General features: G+C 39.7%; 1 long non-coding RNA gene across 1 annotated transcript; it reads right to left on the reverse strand.

The window, feature by feature from the left end:
• Positions 1–1798: 1798 nt before the first annotated feature.
• LOC128898363 (uncharacterized) lies at positions 1799–9241 on the reverse strand. Its single transcript, XR_008462820.1, has 3 exons — positions 9145–9241; positions 7986–8048; positions 1799–1931 (listed from the first exon to the last, which is right to left on the reverse strand). It is a non-coding gene; the product is annotated as an uncharacterized LOC128898363 (long non-coding RNA).
• Between the last annotated feature and the right edge of the window lie 391 nt (positions 9242–9632).

Raw genomic sequence — 9632 nt, forward strand, 5'->3', positions numbered from 1 at the left:
TCATGTTATCTTTGCAAAGTACTTGTCTGTATTACATGTATGCATTAGCTTATTAATGTATGCATTGCACGTTGTCTCTATAGACTTGACACTTCTTAAGAGGTGTGAAAGTACCTACAGTTTGAACTGAAATCAATAAGCAGACTTGATGAAGCTGAATTTGAGTTTGTGTTTGGAAAATGGGATAAGACACTGAAGCAAGAGAACTAATAGTTTTCTCTGTTCTTTTTGGAGAAGACAATAATCTAATTCTGCTACACAGCTCGTATTTGAGAAGAGTAGAAGACACAAGTAGTTTTCACCCAAGGCTGTGCTTGTGAGTATGTGTTTGTCTGTAGGTACAGGCAGAAAACCCATGTTTTTCTTCAGTCTAGCTTAATAAACCTGTGCCACTGCTGTCAGTTGGAATAGTGGTATTAATGAGCTTGTAATGAAATTAGGTTGGTAACTCCAGATATTTTTTTTGGTATACTAATACTTGTAATGATGCAGGATATTGAATTTATAGACACAATTTTTATGTACTAATGAGTAAATATGGTACCCCAATAATATATAAACTGCAGTCTTAAGAAATAAATAATAATTCAACTCTACCTTTAATCCTGACTCATTTGTTTCAGGAAGCAGACATTCCAAGTCGTCCAGTTCAAACAGGGATATACTGAAATTAGAGGGGTTCAGATCTTTCAGTGCTACCCTGTCTGCACATTACCTCCTAAACATTTATATGCCAATGAAAAATGAACACACTGGTGAACAAATCTATTCCTGAAAAGAATTTATTTATACATACTGTGTAGTAGAAAAAAAAAGAGACAGCACACTTTGTCAAACAGTATTAAAATATGTATTCATCTAGCTGAGAGTTTTAGGGATGCATTTTTTGATAGTTATTTCAGAATTTCATCATATTACCACTGGCTGGTTTGATTTGCCTAACAGGTTTATTCTTCATCTGAATCTCTTTAACAGGTTTTCACTGTATGTATGGCTTTGATCTGGTATAACTAGGACAGAGGAGAGTTTTCAGCAGTTCTTTTCTTATATCGTTAATGGCATTTCTTTACAGATATTATATTCATAGATATATTAAGGCACTATTTTTATTAGGTCTGGTACATAACAGAACTGGAAGTGCAAGTACTCAAACTCTATAAATTATGTAGATACAAGGATCAACTTTTCTTTCCATTTCCCGAGAATGACTGCTTTCGATAGGCATGGCAAATGAGCCAGTGCAGCTGACAGAAGAATGTACTTAGCTATGTGCTATGAGTGGTTAAGTATCCATACCTATAGTACTTCAGGTCTGTGCTTGATTCCAATTGTCCTCAGTGAGCTACAAATACATTACTGTGTTTTGCTGAACTGGGCCCAGCATCACTGAAGCACTTTAGCTCCAGGGTTCTGTGTGGGCTATAACTTAGTCTTGATCTCAAAAAGGAGTAGGAGCATAAGTATTTTGTTGACTCTAAACGATAATGCATTTGATTATGAAAGCATTTCAGGGACCTTTTCTTAGTAAAGCCACATTTGAAAAGGACACAATATATTGCCAATAAAATGAAAGTAGATCTTAAAAGAGCCAAGTACCATTTCTTGTTTATAAATGGAGAACGCACTGTTTAGAGGTAAAGATGACTTAGTCACACTTACCTTTGTCATGACCTGCTGGAGTTTAGACAAACGTGTGAGGACTTAAGCTGCAGCTGGATATGTGATGCAGTTTCCGACCCTGCACTGATAAAGCAGCTGCCAGCAGTGATCTTTGCTGCTTGTGGGTCGAGACAGGTCCAGAAACGCAGGTCCAGCTGCCCTGCGGCCTCCCTCCATGCCTGGTGCATGCTGCTTCCATGAGCCCGCCTCACCGATGTCTGCTGGGACCACCGAGTGCGTCAGCTCTTCCGCTGCTAGGCCCACACCTGTTGCTGTTAAGAGATTCAGTTGCAGGCACCAGCTGTGTGTTATCGGGCCCGCAGGGCTCATTATGACCCGCGCTAGGGCCTGGCAGAGCGGCACCTGTCTGGGCGCGGGGCAAACCGGTTGGTGCAGGCAGGCACCGCCCCCAGCCAGTCGTGAGGTTCTGCTCTGCCTCCTGCGGGTCGTTCCCCGGCACAAAGTCAGTCCGTATCAGTTTTCCCTCGGACTCTCAAGTTACCTTGTTATTACTGATGACAAGTTACTTTTTTCTTAAATGGCTTGATTTAAATGTCTGTCCAAGTGTTTTTAGAGACACTGGGTCCCTGGTGACGTCAGCCTTAATCTGTATGTGCAGGTCAGGCACCTGTTCCCATTTCTGCATACTTACATCGATATTGAGGCACTTAGTGAAGTCCCTAGCATTCAGTCTGCATTTCTTTCTTTCTGGTGCTGTAACATTTGTTCTGAAATGTTTAGTTTGTTGGACATTTAGCTGCAGAAATGCATAAAGAGATCACTGCAGTGTTCACGTTTAGCTAGCACAGCACATGCAAAGAACGTGCATGGGTTTTTGTCACAGTCTAATCCATTGTTTGTACACCTATTTCCTCAGAGGAGGCAGAGGTTCATTATGATAACGTGTTCATGCAGCAAGAGCTACAGCCACTTTTGAGAAGGAATTGGCTTTAATTAGGAGCTTTTCTTTCCAAAATAGGCAGTAAGTTATTAGCACAAGAACCAAGCCCCATGAGTAAACTGCAGTATGTTTTCTAGTGTGCTAGTATTCTCTGGTAACTACTATGTGTTTGGCACCATCTCATGATGACTGTGACATTTCTTACCACAGAATTGCAGCATGTCTGTGAATAACTAGCTGAGGTGCTGTACATTCACATATTTGCTTAGCTCATGGTAACTTTTTCAGGTAACTATATCGTCGCTGAATCATACAACTGTAACTGTACTGAATCCAAACCTTTCAATTATTTACATTTTCATTTCATTCTAGTTCTTTTTTATCTGCACTTCATAGCATTGGATGCACTTAAGAAAACAGGCATTTATCTTGATAGATTGGGAGCTGACATTTTCTGTCCTAAAAGAAACTTCTGTAATTTCCCAAGGCAATGAGCCATTCTAGTTCTGGGTAATCTGTTTGATTCTGTGAGGTTTTTGTTGGGTTTTCGTTTTGTTGTGTTTTTTTTCTTGTATTGAAGCACTTTCTGCTCAAACATTGTTTTATTCAGATGATTGGTTTCAAGAAAAATGTTTGTGATGAACAGTGACTGTACATTTTTTCAGATCAAATGACTAATGAAAAACCTATGAAAAAGAAGCCATTTATAAAGACCAGCCACAGCAGGAATGTTTTGAAAGAAAATGTGGTTAAAAAACCCCAAGAGACAGGTTTTTGAGCATTGATGGATCAAAAATTCTAGCATTAACCTTGCATTATGTCAACAGTGTACTGGAGACACAGACAAGTGTCCCAGGCAAAGCCCTGGCTGTGCAGTAGTGTGGAGACATGTGAGGCGGTTTTAAACTAGCTAGTTCAGCTACCACTGATGATTATTCTATAGCAGTGTGATTTATTTGCCTTTTCTACTGTGAAGGAGGTGGAAGCTGAAGTGCTTTTGCATCTCACATCTGTTTCTTCCTTTCAGAAGGGCACTCAACAGCAGATGCTGTGAATCCTGTCTCTGCTGAGCATCTCAGAACCTGATAGGAGAGACAGGGCAGAGCAGATATTGACCTTGCTTGGTACAAACACGTAAGTGACATATGCACCTTGTGCTTATCTTCTTGTCAGAGCCCAGAAAGTAGATTAATGGATATTTCAAGTGCTGTCACAATTGTTGTCTTGAATGAAAGTGGTTCTAGAGTGAGAAGATCATGGTAAGTAATCATGCACTGTCAGGATTAGCATCTACCTGTGCTGCTGACATATTTAACAGCAAGTTAAAAAAAACAACAAAACATAAGTTTGTGAAATGACATCACAAAATACACCTGGAAAGATAAGTTTCCTTAAAACTTTTATGCACTAGAAGATTGTACAGTACTGTAGTTAAGTAATACTAACCTCCCCATTTTTGTCCTTTCCAACCAACCAAATACATTTGTGCATGCATATGAATCCATACTGCAAGTTAGTGTGATTACCTGTGACCGTTTTAGGCTGTGCCTTTTAGAAAGGGACAGTTGCTGGAACACTCAGACTTTCACTGCATAAGGAGAGAAATGTATGGTAGAAAGCATATTTTATACCTGCATAATTGTAGCCATTTTTTGATTTTGGAGTAGCATACTAGTGAAACATCAGGTTCATGACTAGGGAAGTCATACCAGTCCCAATTTGTGCCTCTGGACTGATGTGTTTACAGAAGAACTGTCCATAGCACTTGGTTGCAATTTTCATCTAATGTTTCTCAGACAGAAAGTGCATAACAGGAGAATCTCAGTTATGGTGTCCCTGGTGCACATCTCATTGATGTGTTGAAAGTACAAGATTAGAGTTTGTCTTCTGAGAATTGCAGGTCATTACTTTAGCTGAGAAAATGAATTACACTGCTCAGCTCCCTTGCATTATATATTTATTTGTTACTTCAGATGGTTGTATCACTGTATTGTTCTAACAGCTTTTAATGCTTTTTAAAATTCTTTTGGTTTAATATTTCATTATGCAGGAAAAGTTTGAAATACCTTGCTACTCAGAGGAAGAGCCTAGGTGGATATAAAACATGGCACTTGCCTTTTGTAGTGTTTTGGTATTAATGTTCTGAATGCCTTAATGTTTGTATTGTTGGTAGAGTGCTAGCTTTACTGTTTCTGTCATCCATTACCTTAAAACTGAGAATAATGTTTTTATACTTGTGGCAAACCTCTTATGAGCTTATATAATACTATGTTTTTAATCAGCAGTGCTTCAGATGATCCTCCAGCTCAGCGGTAAGAGCTTGCTTTGGCTCAACCGATGTTTTCCCAAAGCATATATTAATGCATCTACTTATTCAAAGTTGCAGTCACACTAAGCAGCATAATTACAGACTGCATGGAGACACTTGATAAGAAAATGGGGAAAAAAATATACCAACAAGATCAAAGAAGCACCTGAAGTTAATTATAAATTAGCACTGAAGTGTAGCCATCAAAATGCATTAATTATTACTAGAGGTTAAAAAAAAATCATTATGCTGTTGTATGTTGCTAAAGTTTACACCAGAGTCCTTTCATTGATTCATTTACACCTAACATATCAAAAGATGACTGACTTCCAGCCAAAAAGAAAGACACTAGAGGTGCCATTTGTCAAAGGTTTCTACTGCACAGGAAGTTCCGTGGTTTTAGATATTGTTCACGTCATTGGTGCCTGCTACAATGAGGGTGATTTGAGAGACCTTATTAAAATCAGATGCATGACTGATGAGTAATACTGAATTACACTGTTAACCTATTTCTTTCCACGCCAACATCATGTCAGGTAGTGATAGGACTAGGGGGAATGGAGCAAAAATAGAAATGGGTAGATTCAGATTGGATGTTAGGAAGAAGTTCTTCACCAGGAGGGTGGTGAGACACTGGAACAGGTTGCCCTGGGAGGTGGCAGAAGCCCCATCCCTGGTGGTTTTTAAAAGGCTAGTCTGGAAGGGGCTCTGAGTAACCTGATCCAGTGTGAGGTTTCCCTGCCCATGGCAGGGGGGTTGGAACTAGATGATCCTTGAGGTCCTTCCAACCCTGACAATTCTATGATTCTAAGGTACATAAAATCAAGTCTGTTTCAAAGCTGAAGCCTATCAGAGAACAAGTGTCTCTGCCAATCATTGTTCACTGTGTCTGGTTACTTGCAACCAAAGGCACGTAGTGAAGATCAGACTCCAGTGAGGGTCACAAATAAAGATCGTAAGACAGACCTTGGGTCAAGGGTTAGCATTTGCTCTCTGATGCAACAGTATCTTGCCTAGTGTAATTTGGGCAGCTCAAAGAATAGTAAGAATGGATGCTAGTGGGGGAGAAAGCTATTACTTACAGTTTCGGTTTGTTTTTTAAAGAGATTATTCTTTGTCATATGTCATCAGAGGGGCATCAGCACCATTGCTAATTGCCTTGGCCTTGGCCAGAGATGGGTCCACATTGGAGACAGAGAAGCTTCTAGCAGCTTCTCATAGGAGCCACCCCTGTAGCCTCTCCTTGGCTATCAAAATCCAGACAACCAAAATAAGACAGTGAAGAAGGAAGATATGGTGCAAGAAGCTGGAGACAGGACTCAGCTTCTGCATTCCCCCACTACAAAAAGAAAATGGTAACTTGTTACAAGAGGGCCAAGGAAAAATATTTGTAAGGGAGAATCTTGGAGGACTGTGGTGAGCGAATAGGATAGCGTTACGGACTCTCAAGGTCAGGGAAAGACACTTCTAGTAATCACGACTTCTAGTTTAGGTGAGGGAAGTGGCATGTGACTGAGGGAAATACTCCTTAATCTGGATAAAGAATGTGGATGTTCAAAGTCCTATGAATGGCCCTGCCTTCAGATAACTAATGGAGCTTACAGGCCAGTACCTGTCTGCCTCTTTGCAGCAATGACTTGCTGAAGCAGAAGTAGTTGCTTCAAAATAGATGTATAGAAGTGAGAAACAAGAGTGAACATTTAATTAGAAACTACTGTGAGATCTTAATTCTCCTCCATGTGAATTTTAACTCTCTCACAAGACAGCAGCAGGACACAAAACAGTTAGAAGAGAATAGTTTCCAATGTCATGGGGTTCAGTTGTGAGGAAACTTAATAGCCTAGTAGTCTCTTCTCTGTTGTTTTTTTCTTTTCCTCAAACTCTGTGAAGCATCCTTTCAGGTACTACAAGAAGAAAGCATCATGTTCTCCTGGTGCTTTCTGTTCAGTCAGAATCACATTAAGAGATTTCTAAGATGCAGCTAGTTTCATGTATGTAGTCTAAGTCTGGTACAGCCTGTTTTCAGATGACACAGGAAGAAGTGTGGCATATAACAAGTTCTTGCTTGTTTCAAATGGCATGCATGTTCACATTAATTAAAAAAACACACCCTTTTTCTCAGGTGCCGTCTTGCCTTGATTGCTGAGGACACAACAAATGAATCCCAACTGAACAGTCCAAGACAAAATCAATATTGAACTTAATGCTTTAAATGGTGATCTGTCAAGTTTTCAGGAAGTTGCCAAAGTCATATCTTTAAATTGTTCTTCCAAGTTGTTTTTTACAAAGGTATTTCATCTGGACTTTAAATTAGCACCTACTGGAGTACCTGTGACCTTCACTAGAAATTAGTAGCCTTATTAGTCATCAGAAACCCAAAATTCATCTAAATCCCAGACTTTGTGAACTATGTGTATGAACTGGGGTGAATTTATACATCATTTGAGCACTTCAGCAACCTGACTGAAGTAGAACAATGAATCAGGGTTTTGGACAGGCATATCTGTAATCTGCCAGACCACAAAGCATGAGCAGTAGAAGCTACAAGTGCCAGTCTTTTTCTCATCCTTCTGTCATCTCTGTATTTTTTCACTCGAATATCATGTTACATATGGTCAGAATCTGATCTTGTTTTTCATCTTTGAAACTTGATGCTTGTCAAGTGAAGGAGGCAAGACAGTGTGTTTGTCTGAGAAACAGGTGATGTTCTTTCCTAGGTTTAACTGTCATTTACCCCTCTTCTATATGAACTCCTGAATGTGGAAAAACATTTTAAAGCACAAGAGTGCTAACTCAGCTGCTCAGTGTCAGTATAGCATAAGGAGATATCAACTGTTCTACATGCAAGAACATTCTTTAACTTCAGTGTTAACATCTTCCAAAATGTGTAGAGCGGGAGGGAGGATGGCAGGCCTGAAAGACAAGCAGGCCTTTAAAAGTGCATAGTATTAGGATGCAGAATGGGAATGAAAGAAAGAACAGGAACCATAGCAGTAGTTCAAGAAGGTTGATTTGGTACCAAATGCAAACTGCTCTAATACTGTGCTGCAGGCAACTATCCAATCTGTTTGCGTTCTCCAGCACTGGAGCTGTTGTTTAGCTGGCTTCACTACTTACCTCACAAATACTGAGACAGCTGGGCATCTGCTTCTGCATGTGTGCTGATCTGAAGAGTGGGACCTGTGGTACAGATACATTACTTTATTGCCAGATAAATTACTTATTGCCTCTTTGAAGGACAGGTGGCACTAGAGGCTCATGGGGATTCCTGGTGGAATATTAATTAACACTGATTTTGAGGGGTTTAGGCAGCTGATTTTGCACAAAAAGGAGCAGAGAGGAAAGTGGTACTGAGCGCTGTGCCCAAGAGCAAGCTACATACACTGCTCTGAAAACTTGCATTTAAGAGTAATTTCTTTTCTGAGAGGCACATACATTCAATAAGCCTATGCCTTTGGTTAACCCTAAGAGCTGAACATTTGAAATCATTTGGTATCACCTAACCGTTCACTTCCAATCATACTCTGCATATGCCTCACATTCTTATGATTTATTGCTTAAACTTACATGTTTCCCTAACTGTAAATGTACCTCCTGACCTGTCAAGTAGCTTGGCAGTTAATATGCTACTATACCTATGAGAGATATTTTCATAAACAAATATTTACAACAAATCCTATATTCTGGTATATTGTGTTGTACAAATATTTATCAGTTAAAATTCGCTTCAGAATATATTCATTGGGACAGCAATTGAAGATTAAATAAATGCATCTGGGTAAATAGCTAAAATCTACAAAGCAGCCAACAGTACACATCTAATAGCTACTGCAGTTTTGGTAGTGGATAGTAAAGTTGCTAAGGAAAACAAATTGTGTCCTTTGCTATCCATTTATCTGTTTGTCCTGCTATTGTGCACACAGCTATGAAACTAAGGAATCTTAGTTTTCACGTGGGTTGTTAAGAGCATGGTATGTCAAAGCAAGGGGTATTTATGGTAACAGTTACTGTAGCCTGCTAAAATTCATTAAAACTGTTACAAAGTAGTCTTTCTTTGTAATTTTATTTATGAAACAAAGTGGTTTAGTACTTATTCTTCACATAGGGAAAAAGTGTCTTGTAGTGAGGTAGAATCAGATAACAGTGTCAGTTAATGCCTGATGACCAACACAGGACTTGCCCTTTTTCAAGACAGACCTAAGATTACCCACAGTATTTCAAAACTTTTATGGACACACCCATCCCCCCTCTTGTTGCTTATGAAGTTTCTCATCACCTTTGTTATCTCTTCTGAGCCAAGAGAGATTGCAGTTGCGTGCTTGGTGTATCTTCAGTGCTGCACTTGTATTGCCTTACTGAAGATGCAAGATTCTAGAAATCATAGAATCAATAAGGTTGGAAGAGACCTCAAAGATCATCAAGTCCAACTTGTCACCCAAGACCTTATGACTGCTAAACGCATTATTAGCAGATATGACATACTGAGCAGTAGTTCAGGGACACAAGAAAGCACCTTATTTATGTACACAGACACCCACCACCCACCCTTTCCACCTTACTCCCCCTCCCCCAGTTTTTCCAGTAGTTGATATTGAGAAGGGTTTCCATTTTGTATTGTTGTGGCATCCAAGCTCACTCAAAACTAAAACCCTGTAAGTAGCATTGTCTCAGCAGTAGCCTGCTCACCAAGGTGGCTAAGAAGGTTTTAATGCCGTCAGAGTGGAAAAAATTAGTGTGGAGTGGATTCATGTAGCAGTTAGCAGT

The sequence above is a fragment of the Dryobates pubescens genome, chromosome 22 (assembly GCF_014839835.1).
Source record: "Dryobates pubescens isolate bDryPub1 chromosome 22, bDryPub1.pri, whole genome shotgun sequence".
NCBI classification, from domain to species: domain Eukaryota; kingdom Metazoa; phylum Chordata; class Aves; order Piciformes; family Picidae; genus Dryobates; species Dryobates pubescens.